We start from the raw sequence: 16190 nt of genomic DNA, 5'->3' as shown, positions 1-16190 counted from the left end.
CCTGTGGTCTAGCATGATTTTAGTTAGCCGAAAGTCCACTTATCATGGGTGTGAACAAGTTCCCTGTGGTCCCATAAAATCTTTTTACAGTCACCAGTCCTGGCTCTCAGTGGTCCATGCTGTTATTTAGTCATAATTTACCCCTAAATGTCCTCTAAGCAGTGGAAGTACTGGTAAAACTGTTAGAGAATATTGACTTACTGTGTTTTGGCAAATTCTCTGGTTCAGTCTTGGTCAGGCCCAAGGGTGCCAGACTAGAAACATTCAACCTGTAGTAGAATGTATTGTATCTGCTTTCTATGAGCATTATTATTTGGAAGGAGAGTGACTGCAATGATCTAAGAGTGTGCTAGCACTGAAGTAGCTCATTTAAGTTATTGTGACAATACTCCTGGACCTTCTTTGTGCCATGTAATGTTCCTGTCTGTTTGGGAAAAACTTGTAGAGCCATGTGAAGATGTTTAATTTATTGCTTAGCTGCTCATTTTGTTTTGTTTGTAGTTTCAGCTTATAGAATGTCAAAAGTGATCCACATCAATACTTTTGAGAAATCATCTTTGATACTGATGTCTTTACCATGAGTACACTTTTGCCTATTTTCCCTTGGATGTACAAAATAGATTAGGCAAAGTTTGTCAAAAATGGCTAGTAATTTGGAGTGTCTCTGGGTTTTTTTCTGAGGGTGGGTGGGTATTCATTTTGAGAGGTTGTGAAAGAGCATGATTTATTGGAGGGCAGATACTCAGCACTTTCTGAAAATCAAGATCCCTCACATTGCTCACTTCCCTCACCTTTGGCAGTCTTGGCCTTCAAATCTGAGTGAAAACATAAAATACAACATACCAGAATCAAACAATCATCTAATTATTACTTAACTTACATGCATCACATCCATTACTATTTATATAAACTGAACATGGAAGTGATCCTTTTCAAAAATATCTTTAAGATAGCCTTCCTTTCTTCGGTTGTTCAAGTTCCCCCCCGCCCCCATCCCCCTGCAGATCAACCACCATTACATTTGTGAAAAAGTCTCTCCCACTTGATATGTCTATTTCTTCCAAGCTATAAATATGTTTTGTTTTTACCACAATCAATCTTGAATGGTCTCATACTTTTACTTCAATTCTTGGCCTACTCTTTTTATCTCTTTATGTAAATTTCAAAAGTATAAAATGTAGGGATAATGCTCACCAGTTCTGTTACAACGGTGTATATTTCTAGTACCTGATGTATTGTGGACATTGAGGGTATGTCTGCTACAATGTGGGACAAAGTTGAATTAAGATACACAACTTCAGCTACTTTAATTGCATAGCTGAAGTAGAAGTAACTTAACTCGTCTTTTGGCGCTGTCTACAGAGCAGGAAGTTGAAGGAAGAACACTCTTCCTCTGACTTCCCTTACTCCTTATGAAATGAGGGTTACTATGAGTCTGAGTAAGAAGTCCTCCAGCTTCACATTATTTTGAAATAAAAGTTTATAGTGTAGACACGCACTATGTTATTTAGGAATAATGTTAGTTACTCCAAAATAATGCTGCTATGTAGATGTACCCTGACTTACCAACAGGCTTTTTCAAGAACTATTTGTAGTGAATAAATGAAAGTTTGAACTCTTTAGTTTATGTTATCAACACTGCGACCAGTAATCACTTCAATATAATTTATGTTATAATAGTAAATCATAACATTATTTTAGTCAAACTAATTTGTAGATGTAAACATGTCTCTTACAATATTATGTTGATGCGTTACCTTTACTTTTTATTTTATCAAAGATTCCCTCCCCTCCACCCTTTTTAATGCCTTTGTGAAATTTCTTCCTTAACCCAGAGATTCTGAGACCCTGGAGAGCAATGTCTGCTCTACAGTGTTGGTTAAGAGCCATTTGGCTTCTAGCTCATGCTGCAGAGGAAGGTGGCTTTAGCATCACAGGTTCAGTTCCCCCCCTGCCAATGACCCAGGTTGTTAGCCTTACACTTAGATGCAATTTTCTTTTAATCACATGCTCCCATCCAAATTTCCTGCAACCTTGATTAGGAGCAGGATAGCAAAACTTAGGCTGTTTTGAAATTTTGGACTAGACTCCCAATTATTTTCCCAGTTATTGATATTTTCCTTATTTTAATTTCAAGATTCAAAATTGTTTATTTGGGATATCTTTAAATGTCAGCTGATATATTCTGAAGCTTGTTAATGGTTATGCACTTGTGATCTGGTTAAAGACATGCCCATTCTTGACTATGTCACGTGTTTGAGTTAATTTTCATTTGGGAAATTTTATATACTTTGCAATACCATGGTCTTTTCGTGTTTTTTAAAGCAAACTTATGGGAATTTTAGTGGGAAGGTTACATCACCATCAAGTGGCTTGGACATTGAGGATATAAGGCTTATTATTACTACAGCTAGCAAATTCTTCTTTAACTCAAGAGCTAGGAGTCTGTATTTTTGTAGCAGAAGTTCTGAGTTCCATCCCCAGTGTCAGATGTGCGCAGTTTGGCTGGTGATTGTGGTGACCCTGGTTTGTCATCGTAGATGTATTGCATGTCCATAGTATTTTTAAGGTACTGGGTGGCACTCTCAGGTGGAGAAAGGCCTGTGAAGGAGCTGCATGGTATATGAGTATTATTAGGAAGACTATCAGTATCGGCTTGGCTAGCATACCTGTCTGGTGTCCACATGCTGCATTTAATTGTCAGTAATGCATGTCCTTTATTTAAAACACAGAATGTCTGCCCCTAATTCTGGCATGTCTCTGAGAAAGGAACCTGCTTAACCTTCCAGTATCCTTTATGCCAAGAATAAGAGCAAGTGTTCATGACACTAATGAATGGTCCATAATCTCCACTCTCACTCTCAAGTGACTGTAATATCCATTGGGTGCAGGACTGTCTAATTACTAGATTATCTAGTCTTTCTGCAAGAAACACAATGGGTTAGGGAGGTCTATGTGCTTTTCTTATTGCTCAAGTGTCCCATAAACAGCACGGCAATATCTCCAGCTTGATTAAAATGAAAACAGCTAATTTCCTTAACTGCACGCGCGCGCACACCCCTCTTCCCCACACACTGATAATGGAAAGATATGTTTGACAGTTATGCATCTTTAAAGATCTTTTCGTATCTAGATGCCAAGCTGTTAGTCACATTAGAAACAACTTAAATACATAGCTAGACATTGGCAGTGACATGGCTTATTGTACTGGTCACAGTGTACCTGGATAAGAAACATATTGTCTCTCATTCTACTGTAGCAGAGAACCAGTAAAGAAGCAATAATGTCTGTTTATGATTCAATTCCTCTGTGACTCTACTTCTATGTATTATTCTGCTCTGTCTTTCTTGCTTAGCCATATATACCAAGACCCCACTCCCTTTTAACTTTTACATCTGAAAATTGTTTTAGTTATGTGCAAACAATACATTTCTGTGTGGGAAATGGTTTTTTTTTTAAATTATAACCTTGTGCAGTTTGAACTGCAGAAGAATAATTCACTGGCATTGCTGTGGCTAATGACTGAAAGGGTAAGATTTGAGAGTGCATTTGCAATGAAAAGGTTTGTAATCTTTTAAAAAATAAATCATTGTGAAGAACATTTTATGAAAAGCTCTGCAATGTCCCAGAGGCCCAGTGTCACAGAGCAGGGAGAGTGGTAGAGATGTACCAAGAAAATGCTGTCTCAAAATTAAGTTCTGTATGTACTCAGTTACCAACAATAATAATTTAATCAACAGCTAGGTTACTTGCAAGTGTGTAAAAAGTAAACTTAGGAAATGAAACAAAAAACAGGTCTATGTGTAGCACTTTAAAGACTAACAAGATGGTTTATTAGGAGATGAGCTTTAGTGGGCCAGACCCACTTCTTCAGATCAAATTGTGGAAGAAAATTGGCATGACCATATATACCAGAGGGATACAATCTCTGTGATCATCTAGTCTGGCCTCCTGTGTAACACAAGCTATAGTAGATCATTCCTAAAGCATTTTTTCAAGAAAAAAAATCTAAACCTAAAAATTTTCACCGATACAATCAAAAAAAGTGAACACATATGAAAAGGACAAATCAAATTTCAGAACAGAGTGGGGATGAGAGAAGGAGGTAAATGTCTGTGAGCTAATGATATTAGAGATGATAATTGGGGAAGCTATCTTTGTAATGGGTACATGATAGCATAAATTATATTTCTGGATGAGCAGGAATATGTGTTCTTGATCTTATAACTGAATTGGTTAGGTCCAATAATGCTATCAGCAGAGTAAATATCTGGACAAAGCTGGCAACGGGGTTTGTTGCAAGGGAAAGTTCCAGGGCTGGTTTTAGTGTGGTATGTCCTGTGGTTGTTGGTAAGAATCATCTTGAGGTTAGGTGGTTGTCTATAGGAGACTATGGGTCTGTCTCCCAGAGCCTCTCAGAGTTTAGTATCCTGTTCCAGTATAGGTTGTAGTTTATTGATAATGTGTTGGATGGGTTTAAGTTGGGGGCTGTAGGTGATGCCAAGTGGTGTTCTATTGTTGGTTTTCTTGGGTCTGTCTTGAAGTAGATGGTTTCTGGGTATTCGTCTGGCTCTTTCAATTTGTTTTTTTTTTATTTCTCTGGGTGAGTAATTGAGGTTTATAAATGCTTGGTAGAGATCCTGAAGTTTCTAGTCTCTGTCAGTGGGATTAGAGCAGATGCGGTTGTATCGAAGGGCTTGGCTATACACGATGGATCGTATGGTGTGTCCTGGATGGGAGCTGGAGGCATGTAGGTAACTGTATGAGTCAGTGGGTTTTCTGTCGAGAGTGGTGTCTAATTTACCATTGGTGATTTGTACTATGGTATCCAGGAAATGGATCTCTCCTGTAGAATGGTCCAGGCTGAGATTGATAGTGGGGTGCAGGTTGTTAAAATCTCTGTAGAATGTCTCCAGTGTTTCTTGGCCATGGGTCCAGATCATAAAGATATCATCGATGTAGCGTAAGTAGAGAAAGGGTAAAAGGGGATGGGATCTGAGGAAACGTTGTTCTAAGTCAGCCATAAAGATATTAGCGTACTGTGGGGCCATGCATTTGTTTGGGCATAATTATACTGGCTCTCTAGTCTTCTATAGAATCTTCCAGGAAAATAAAGAAAATGTGAAAGCAAGATGTGATTTTTTTTTAACAAAACAAAAATAGGTTTAAGTTCATTTTTTATCTTCCCCGTCCACTTTGCAGGTCACCTTTAAAGGTTCCTATTCATGTTAGTCCTTCATCTCAATTGCGAACGGGCCCTTATCTTTACCAACTCAGGATGTTTGTTTCAGACTCATGGTCTGTACACAATGATGAATATCAAGCAATCTTTTAGTTAGTTAGTTTGTTTGTTTCGTCTGCATGCTTTAATGCCTAAGAGTTAGGTCTGGCCAGTTTTCTGACAATCAGAGTTAATTACTGTAATGCTGATCTGGCAGGCCCATCCTTAAGACATCTTAACAATATTTTATCTCCTTTAAAATGATGTTTGATTGTTACCTGTATGAAAATTTGACAGCATATTAGTTCCACTTTATGCAGATTGGACACTTACAATTTGGAGTGACGCAAACCACTTTTAGCACGGATATGAAAACAAAAATATAGAATTCTCTGACAGTGATTAAATCTCTGACCAGTGACTTTCTGAGAGATTACTTTCTTGCTTGTTTGGATACCTTAAGGCATACATGACTGAATGTCTTGTTACTTAGCAGACTGGCGGGAGCATAATGCAGTATTTCATTAACTTAGAATATTCATTTTTAGGCTAATCTCCACTGTTTGAGTTTGTCTAATATTAAATCTCTTAACAAATTGCAGTCTGCCGACAGGAAGAAGCTTCCTGATCCCAAATGCCTTATTTTATTTGCATAATGGTGCTGTACCAGTTTTGTAAAACATATTAACTATGGACAGAAGACTGCCACTTTGGGGCTGATTTTGTCCAGTTTGACTTTGAGCTCAAAAACTCATTACCAGTTTATAAAACAAAAAAGGAAAACAAAATTGAAAATAGCTACAAGACTGTCTGGGAGAAGTTATACTTGAGTGGAAAAATAGCCAAACAGAAGGCACCACCAGCAACCCCGTACAACGGCTGAAGTCCATGAGAACCTGAACATTACTCCCCGCTGACAATGTATTAGTGCAGCTGATGGCTGTAGAGGGAGTGACAGATCGCAGAATTGGCTTCATTGCAAAGCAATAGAACACATGATGAAGGAACCAAAAAAAAACCCAAAACCTGTTGGAGCTGAAAACCAGGCTAAAGAACAAGTGGGAAGCCATTTCCAACTGAGAGAGACAGAAAATGGAGACAGAGCAGCTGCTTAAAACAAGTAGCTCCATATTTATATGCAGATGGACACATACACCTATGTCTCAGAAAATTCCTCAGAAATATTTAAAAAACCAGCCCCAAATGAGCAACTATAGCAGAGGAATGAAAATAGATTCTACTGTCACTGTACCAACAGCCCATTTTAATTCTGTCAATGGAGAAAGTGATAAGTATGAAGAATATATGCAACAGCAAAGTGCTCTGGAAATATTTTTTCAATGCATGCACACACAATTGATGTAAATACCAGCAAGATTTCAAAGCTGGGGACCAGTGAATACAATCTGAACATATATCACAGGCAGCATGATCAGATGTCCCATTTTTAAAGAGTCAGTCCCATATTTAAGCCCTCCTGTAAGTGTCCTTACATTTTTAAAACAATGGGACAGTTGTCCCATATTTTCTGACTCTCCCCCCTCCCATCAGTACTGGGTCCTGCTGCTGGCCAGATCTTTGCTCACCAGCTGCCCAGCCACCAGCGGTTAGTGTTGGGGGAGAGGTGTCTAGTGGCTGACAACAGAGTTGGGAGTGCAAAGCTGTTGGTTGGGCACAGCTGCAGTGTGTGGGGCCAGCTGCTCCCCTAGCTGGTCCTTCAGTGCAGTCCCCTGTGGTGTGACTCCTCTGAGCCATTAGACCTCCTTCACCCCGTCCCATTTCCAGCCAGTACTGGCTATTTGCTGTGAATGTATCTGTTTTCACCTTCCAGCCACTAGTCTTGTTTTGCCCTTTTCTGTGACATTAAACAGCCCTTTTATACCTGAAAAAAAGAACGGTCTAGTAGCATTTTATAGACTAACAAAACATGTAGATGGTATCATGAGCTTTCGTGGGCATGAAAGCTCATGATACCATCTACATGTTTTGTTAGTCTATAAAGTGCTACCAGACTGTTTGTTGTTTTTTTCTGTAACAGACTAACTCGGCTACCCCCTGAAGCTCCTTTTATACCTGGCATTTTCTCTCCAGGAATGCACTTCGATACTTCAAGGAAGTTACCTCTCAGCCTTATTTTGTAGAAGCTAAACAGACTAGGCTACTTTCAATAGATCACAATAAGGCATTTTTCTTCAGACCTCAAAACACTGGGTTCTTTGCTGCCCCATCTCCATTTTTTCAACAGCTTTTGAAAACATGGTTCATAAATAGTCTGCATTATCCGTTCTCAGTATCACTGATGTTGTATCACCTCCCAATCCTACTCACTCTTCCGCTTGTATGTCTGATGGTGGTTTTATCCGTATTCACCACAGCATCGCCCTGGTAGCTCCTGTTGAGTGGCTTGCCCAGCATGACCCCTAAACCCTTCTCAGAGTCACTGCTTGCCTGGGTACAGTTCCCTGTTCCAGGGGTGTTGCATGGATTATTTGGGGCTAGGATAGGACTTTGCATTCAACTCTGTGAAACCCTGTTTTGTTTGCATGGGTCCTGCTTGCCAAGGGATCTAGATCACTCTAGATCACTGCCCTGGCCTCATCCTTATTTGCCATTTGGCTAATATTTTGTCACCCACACATGTTACTAACAGTGATTTCATATTTTCTTCCCATTCATTAATAATAATTATTTAAAGTTAGTTCTTGAGAGCCCCTTTAGACCTCTAGTACCAGGTACCTGCCCTTCTCTGTATCTTTCCCCATTCCACAGTCTGGTTTTGAGATGTCACCCAAAACTTGACAGAGTATTCTGGGTGCAGGCACTCAGAATATAATGGCACAATGGGATTTTGTGTGTTATTTTCTATCCCTTTCATAATATAATCCCTAATATACCGATAGGCTTTGTGATTGCTGCTGCTCATTGAATAGAAGCTTTCAGAGAATTACCCAGGGTGACTCCAAGATTTCTTTCTGGCATGGTAATGACTAATTTTGAATCCATCATTGTATATACATAGCTGTGATTATCTTCTGCTTTGCACTTCTCAATGTTAAATTTCATTTGCCATTTCGTTGCCCAGCCACACAAGTTTGTGAGATCCCTTTGTAGCTCTTCAAAGTCTGCTTCTGAGTTAACATTCTTGGGTATGTTTGTATCATCTGCAAATTGTGCCACTTCCTTGTTCACCTCCTTTTCTAGATTATTAGTGAATACATTGAATAGTGCAAGTCCCAGGACCAGAGCTGTTCCATCCATTGGATGGTTCAGGGTGGCTTTTCTGGGCCCCATGGTGGCTGCCCCAATTCTTCTATGGACAGGACAGTATCCCAGATGGTGGTTAGCCTGAGGGGACTAGGGCAACCCAGAGGTTCCCTGGGGTTTTGTGGTCAGCAGCAGCGGCCTAAGTCCCACTGAGAAAATGTGGCCATTGTGAAAGAGGAAAATTCTTCATGAGCATTTCTGAAGGGAAAGCTGTTATCCTCCAGCCTTTGCTGATAGATAAACTTCCAGGTAGGAAAAATGGTAAAAAAATTACAATTAATCTTAAATACTTCCTTTTGAAACTATCCATGGCACTAGACTGAGTCAATTAGGAGGACAGGAAGAAGTGGGATGGAGTGGCTGCCCAGTGACCCAGAGAGGGAGGAGCCCCTCCCAGAGCTCTGGTGGGCATCACCTGGCCACAGCAACCCACCTGACCGGAAGCCAGGAGGTGGGGCCAGGGATATAAAAGGCCTGCCTGAGAGGTCAGTCAGGCCCCAGAAACCAAAGAAGCCAGAAGCCTCCCTGTGCAGCCAAGCAAGGAGCTGAGCCTGAGGGAAGCCAAGGACTGTCCCAGACCACCACAAGCCGACAGTCTGGAGGGACTGCTTACCTGGCTAGAGGTTCTAGAGAGACGAAGCCCAGAGGACCAGCACCGGACCCAGATACAGCCTGAGGGGGAAAATGGAAAAGGCCAGGGGTAGCTGACCATCATTTGGCTAAGTCAGAACCAGGTCAGCGTGTTGCCCATTGGCTAGCAGCAGACTATCCTGCTGCTGCTAGGGCCCTGGGCTGGAATGCAATGGAGTGGGTGGGCCTGCATCCCCACCACCACCCCACTCTTGGGTGGCAGTCTCCCCTCTCAACTGTTCCCGAGCAACCACCTGCCTCTGCTGAATCCCCATTTGGGTAAGGAGATCCGACTGTGTTTGTCTCAAACGGGACTTGTGACTGCTTGTGTGTCACCCTGTTCTGTACCAGGGCCAGGCCTTAGATCTGTGTTTGTTTGCTGCCCCACCCTGAACTAGAACTGGGCCCTAGAACTGTTTACTTGATGCCCCACCCTGAACCAGGGGCCAGGCTTTAGAACTATTTATTCCAGACTGCTATTGGGGCTATGGACTAATCTAGAGTTGGAAGTGCCAGCTGATTCCTTACAAGAAACTGTGGTGTGTAATGGGGTGGAGTAGCCAAGGCGGAGGAGCCCTTCCCAGAGCCCTACTGGGCTACACACACATTACTGGGAAAAGTAATATTTCCCTGGAAAGGCACCATGCAATGACCATATATTTGTGACTGAGATATTTTAATGTCTGTGGGTGCATCTACACTGTACCCTTTAGCTCAAAATAAGCTACAGAATTTGAGCTATGCAAATTGTGTAGCTTATTTTGAGTGTATTTTGAAATAACTTATTTTGTAATTTGGCGCTGTCTACACAGTGCCAAATTTTAAATAAACTGCTATTCCAAAATGTGCCTTAATCTTCATGGAATGAGGTTTACAGGGACATTGGAATAGCGCACCCGTTATTTCAAAAAATATTTTTGACATAATGGGCTTGTTCAAAAGACACTGAAAGGCTATTTTGGGATACCAGAAATATCCTGAAATAGTGCTGCAGTACAAATGTACCCTGTGATATCAGAGTAATTTCAGCGCAGTGTTAAGGTTATTTGAGGAAGAGGCTTTTGAAACCCTGAGGTTTCAAATAGTGGCCCACTACAGTGTGTTATCCTAAATTACTGATATGTACTTTCAAATATTCAATAGATACCTAGCAAATTCACAATTTGTCTGGTGCAAGAATTTACAGCGCTCTTTTTCTCCTGTCACTTAAGGTGTGTCTACAGCAGGGCTTAACTCAAAATAAACTATACAAATTGAGCTATGTCAATTGCATAGCTTATTTCAAAATTGGGAGTGTCTACACAGCATTTATTTTGAAACAGAGCACTCTTCCTCCAACTTCCCTTACTCCTTGTACAATCAGGGTTACACAAGTCGTAGTAAGAAGTCCTCCAGCTTGAAAAGTATTTTGGCACTATTTGAAATAACTGCCTGCTATGTAGACCTAGACTATGTTATTTTGAAATAGCGCTAGTTATTTTGAAATAATGTTGCTGTGTAGACGGACCCTCTGATATTAACAGGATAGTATATTATATTCTACCACTAGATGACAGCCTTTAGTGATATTCTCTGTATACTGTGCGTCCTCATAGATGTGCATAAAAAATTGTGTACATAGATGAAAATCTAATTGGCATGTGCAATTATTATATTGCATGTGCAAATTTATCATCTCCTTTTTTTAATACATGTTTTGGTAGAGCCACACTGTGCACATTTTATATTTGCAAATAGAAATGACCATTTAGACACCCAACTGGTCATTTGTTCACACAGGAGTAGAACCTGTGCTGCTCCCTGATTCTGGAAACAGACTTTAGGCTGCTCTAAATTGTGCCAAGCTGCAACAATCCCCAAATGCTCATCAGAGTAGCAAGTGAGCATTAGAAAGCTAGTAAAATGGAAAAGAAAAGGAACAGGCCTCCTAGGGTATGTCTACACTAGCTCATTAGTTCGAGATAGGTAAGCAAGGGTATGTCTACACTACCACCCTAGTTCGAACTAGGGTGGTTAATGTAGGCAACCAAAGTTGCAAATGAAGCCTGGGATTTGAATTTCCCGGGCTTCATTTGCATGTTGCTGGGCACCACCATTTTTAAATGTCTGCTAGTTCGGACTCTGTGCCCGTGGCTACACGCGGCACGAACTAGGTAGTTCGGATTAGGCTTCCTATTCCGAACTACTGGTACACCTCGTTCCACGAGGAGTAACGGTAGTTCGGAATAGGAAGCCTAATTCGAACTACCTACTCGGTGCCACGTGTAGCCACGGGCACGGAGTCCGAACTAGTGGACATTTAAAAATGGCGGCACCCGGCAACATGCAAATGAAGCCTGGGAAATTCAAATCCCGGGCTTCATTTGCAACTCCGGTTGCCTACATTAACCACGCTAGTTCGAACTAGGGTGGTAGTGTAGACATACCCCAAATGAGGACAACTGGAGTTGCAAATGAAGCCCGGGATTTAAATATCCCGGGCTTCATTTGCATGTTCCCGGGCACCGCCATTTTTAAATCCCCCTTAGTCTGAACTCCGTGCCGGCGGCTACATGCGGCATGGAGTAGGTAGTTCGAATTAGGATCTCTACCTAGGATCTCTAATTCAAACTACCTACTCCATGCTGCGTGTAGCCGCGGGCACGGAGTTTGGACTAAGGGGGATTTTAAAATGGCGGCGCCCATGAATATGCAAATGAAGCCCGGGATATTTAAATCCCGGGCTTCATTTGCAACTCCAGTTGCCCTCATTTGCCTACCTAGCTCGAACTAACGAGCTAGTGTAGACATACCCCTAGTGCTCTGGGGTGTGTGTGCTTGCTCTCCTGGGGCAGGGACCATTGGCCACAATGCGGGCTGAGTCGGGAGCCAGTGGCCCCAGTGAGGCTGGGCTCTGATGGGTATGAAAGGGACATAGCCTTGGGCAGAAGGAATGGAGTTTGAGGGCTAGCCTCCCCAAACCAGCGATTCACTACTTCCCATGAAGCCTTTGTGAAGAAGCTAACTGAGTTACTCTGATTGGTCTTCACTGCAGAGGACATCAAAGAGGTTCCCACGCCTGAGCCATATTTTTTAAGTGACAAATCTGTTAATTGAGAAAGTTTTGGAACAAACTGGTAAACAGTAATAAGGACCAGATGCTATTCACCCAAACATTCTGAAGGAGCTCAAACATAAAATTGCAGAACTACTAACTGTGGTATGTAACCCATCACTTAAACCGGTTTCTGCACAAGATGACTGGAGGATAGGTAATGTGATATTAACTTTTAAAAGAAAAGGCTCGGGAGGCAATCCTGGCAACAAGCCTAACTTCAATACCAATCAAATCAGCTGAAATGATAATCAAGAATTAGACATATAGAAGAACACAATTATTTGACAAAAAGCCAACTTGGCTTTTATAAAAGGAAATCATGCCTCACCAATCAATTAGAATTTTTGCTGGTTAGTCAACAGATGTGGGAAAGAGTGATCCAGTGTACTTGAACAGACTTTCAAACAGCCTTTGGCAAGGTCCCTCACCAAAGGTGCTTATGCAAACTAAGCAGTCATGCGATAAGAGGGAAGGACCTCTCATGGATCAGTAACTAGTAAAAATACAAAAAGCAAAGGGTAGCAATAAATGGTCAGTTTTCAGAATGGGGTGAGGTAAATAGCATTGTCCTGCAAGGTTCTGTACTGGAACCAGTGCTGTTCAACATATTCATAGATTATCTGGAAAAGGGGAGTGGTGGCACAGCTTGCAGATAATACAAAATTATTCAGGACAGTTAAGTTTAAAGCAGACTATGAAGAGATCTCAAAACACCGAGGGCATGTCTACACTGCAAAGTTAATTCGAAATAACAGCCGTTATTTCGAATTAACATTAATAGTGTCTATAGATGCAAACTGCTATTTTGAAACTAATTTGAAATAGTGGAGCCCTTAATTCAAATTTAGTAAACCTCATTCTATGAGGAGTAACGCCAAATTCGAAATAGCTATTTTGAATTAAGTGCTGTGTAGACACTTAATTCAAAATAGGGGGCCTCCAGCCTTCCCAGAGTGCCCTGGTGACCACTCTGGGCACAAGCAGGAAAACTTCCTCTTCTCTCCCCCAGCCCCAGAGCCATTAAAGGGGTAGACTCTGCCACAGTGCCTGTGCCAGCTCCAAGCCTGCCAGCCCAGAGCCAGCAGTGGCCATCAGGGCCCCCGACCCAGTGGCCCCAAAACATGAGCCAGCAAGCCACTGGCAGCCAGCCCTCCATTGCTTCCCAGGAGCAGTCTGCCAGCTCCCAGGCATCTGCCAGGTGCTGGAGAAGGTGGGCACCTTCCTGGTCCAGGGTGGAGATCATGGACCTTATTCAGGTTGTGGGGGGATGCCTCCAACGTCCATGATCTCCGCACTAGACGGCGGAACGCATCAGTCTATTGCAGGATAGCTGCCAGCCTCACCAACAAAAGCTACATGCAAACCCAGGAGCAGGTTTGCATGAAAATTTGGTCCAGCGAGACCCCCAACCCTGAACTCTGAGCTTCCCCTTGCTTTCCCCTTCCAGCTCCCTCCTGCCAGGTTTCCCCCTCCCCTCTCCCACCCTCTCTCTTCCCCTCTCCCACTTCCTTTTCCCAGTCTCCCCAGAGGTTCATCTCCCCCCCCTTTTTGTTCAATAAATCCAGTTTCTATTTTTGAACATACGTGTCTTTTGTTTGACATCAGGAGAGTTAGGGAGTGGTAAGTGGAAGGACATGAGTGAGGAATGGGGCACGAGTCCCTGGTGGAGAGGACTGGGATGGCTCTGAGGGCTCCTCTGGGTGGATGCTCTCCCACAGGGTCTCCTGGATCCTGACAGCCCCCGATGAACCCCCTGGATGGCAGCCTGCAGCAAGTATAGCTGGGCTGATGGCAACGACCCCACGAGAGGCACTTGCTTGCCCAGGGGCAGCTCTGGCTCCATGTGGCCGAGTGCTGTGGTGTCCCGAGTGTGGGCATTCAGGGAACTCCAAGATTGGACTGCTTTGCTGTCCCTCATCGAGGTAGACAAGCAAGTGGGGAACCCTGAGAACTGTCTGTCCGGGGTGGAGGTAGGGTCCCTTTAAGTGTGGAGCTCAGTTAGCTTCAGGCAACAGCCCCACACACTAAGTCCTAACCTGATGCCCTGCCGGCACTGGTTCCAGCCAGCCTTAACTTCGGTTCAGAATCCGTGTGGTTCAGAGAGTGGATACGCTATTTCGAAATAGCAAAATGCTATTTCAAAATAGGTTTTGTGTGTAGATGCTTAATGCGAATTAGCTTAATTAAGTTAATTCGTAATAGCGCTGTAGTGTAGACATACCCTGAGTGATTGAACAACAAAATGGCAGATGAAATTCAATGCTGATAAATAAAAAGTAATTTATATCAGAAAACATAGTTCCAGCTATACATATAAAATGATGTGGTCTAAATTAGCTGTTAGGCACTCATGAAAGAGATCTTGGAGTTGAGGATAGTTCTCTAAAAATATCTATTCAATGTTCAGTGGCAAACAGAATATTAGAAACTGGTAGGAAAGGAATAGATAATAAAACAGTAAATATTATAATGCTACGATATAAATCTATGTTTTTTCCACCCTTGCAGATTGAGTACAGCTTTGGTGAACCCAGCTAACAAAATTAAAACTGGAAAAAGTACAAAAAAGGGCAACAAAAATTAAGGGTGTGGAACAACTTCTATATGAGGACAAATAAAAAACTAGGACTGATCAGCTTGGAAAAAATATGACTAAGGGAGGATATGATAGAAGCCGATAAAAAGATATCTCTCTTATGCCTCATACAAACTGGTCAGCTGAAGTTAATGTAATACATTCTGGATAACACGAGACAGAATTTTGTGAAGAACTAAGGAAAAGGTGGAGGCTAGCGAGATGGTGAAATGGTAACAGTATTGTGAACTTATTTGCTGAAAGAATCCATTAACTCTCTCCCTCCTTCAATTCTTGTTTGCTGCATTCAAAGTAAAGCACTGTTTTATACTTTTTGGCTTACATGCCTCTTCTGTCTCCTTGTATCTTTTCTCCCACTCAAGGAAGTGCTTCAAATTACAGCTTATCTTAAATTGTCCACTGTTATAATACAGCCTATCTTCAGAATAACTGATGTACAACTTTGTGTGCCACCATACACACTACTGCACCACACATGTGGGTGTCTTATGCTTAAAAGTACCATGATTAATCAGCACACTTGGATATATTATATATGAAAATGTAATGATTTCTGACAGCATTACTCAGTGCAGAGTAAGGCCCTGAGGTCATCAAGAAACATCTCCCTCATAATTGCCCAATTGGGTGCACGCAGCATTGATCTGTCATAGTGTATTCTGCAGGAAGAGCACCCCAAGAGGATGCAGACTCAGTAAAAGAAGCTGTATAATAGGATGCCTGGGGGCAAAGGAAGAAATATAGGAACAAAAGGAGTGTAGGTGTGAGGAGCTAGATGTGGTGAGGAGTTGGAGAAGACCTTCTTCCTTGTAAGGTGGGATGAAACTCACATAAAAGTGTAAAGTTACCCAAGAGTAAATTCTGATCACAATGATCAGGCTGTGTTGTGATCAAAAGTATCTGTCATTACTACTATATTTTGGGAAAGTTTTGGGGCTCAGTTACTAGCTATTTGGCTTTGTAGAGAAACTAACAAGATGCCTAATGCTTCTAGTGTGCATAGTCCAGTAATAATTCACTCTGTGACATAGCCAGAAAAACTATCACTATTACTTTGTTTGTTATAGTACATATCTTTTTTGTACCATAACTCATATAGCAGACAACTTCCGTGATCTCAAAGCAGAGTCTATGGACCACTCAGCCAGTAGAAAAATGAGATATTGTCATCCCATTAAGAAGTTTGTATAATAAAAGACATCTCATCCACCTTGTCTCTATGACATCCTGGGACTGACATGTTTATAACAACACTGCATACATCTGTTCCACCTTGGCAGCTTATGGGTTTTTAGAATCTGGAGAACATTTTCACATCATTAAAGTCTTTTTCCTGGAACAGGATCTTCAGTACTTTAATATGGTCTTACAGAGTTAAAATC

The sequence above is a fragment of the Pelodiscus sinensis genome, chromosome 2 (assembly GCF_049634645.1).
Source record: "Pelodiscus sinensis isolate JC-2024 chromosome 2, ASM4963464v1, whole genome shotgun sequence".
Classification (NCBI taxonomy): Eukaryota; Metazoa; Chordata; order Testudines; family Trionychidae; genus Pelodiscus; species Pelodiscus sinensis.
Note: the sequence above shows the minus strand (reverse complement) of the source record.